At 42.9% G+C, this 338-nt stretch overlaps 1 pseudogene; it reads right to left on the reverse strand.

The window, feature by feature from the left end:
• Positions 1-231: 231 nt before the first annotated feature.
• LOC116642090 lies at positions 232-338 on the reverse strand (annotated as a pseudogene).

Here is a 338-nt window from a genome sequence, read left to right on the forward strand (position 1 = left end):
TAAGAGTTCCTTTAATGTTGTTAAAAATGCAAGCCCACCTATAGTGCTGGTGGTTGCCTGGGGCTGAGGGTGGAGGCAGAGATAGACTGCAAAGGGACACAAGGGAAGTTGTGAGGTAGAGGAAATGCCCTGTGTCTTGAATGGAGCAGTAGTTTATTTGTATGTACGCTGTGAAAATGCATTTAATTGTACAGTTTATTTTTTTTAATTTTTATTTTTTTGAGAAAGCACTCAGACTGCATCCTCTCCCACTTACTCCTCCAAAGGAGGAGAAGAATGATCATCGATGGCAATTTGTAGTTGTGGGAACAACACCTACAGCCGGCTTCATGGGGTGC

Source organism: Phoca vitulina, unplaced genomic scaffold (genome assembly GCF_004348235.1).
Source record: "Phoca vitulina isolate PV1807 unplaced genomic scaffold, GSC_HSeal_1.0 scaffold22, whole genome shotgun sequence".
In the NCBI taxonomy this organism is placed as follows: Eukaryota; Metazoa; Chordata; class Mammalia; order Carnivora; family Phocidae; genus Phoca; species Phoca vitulina.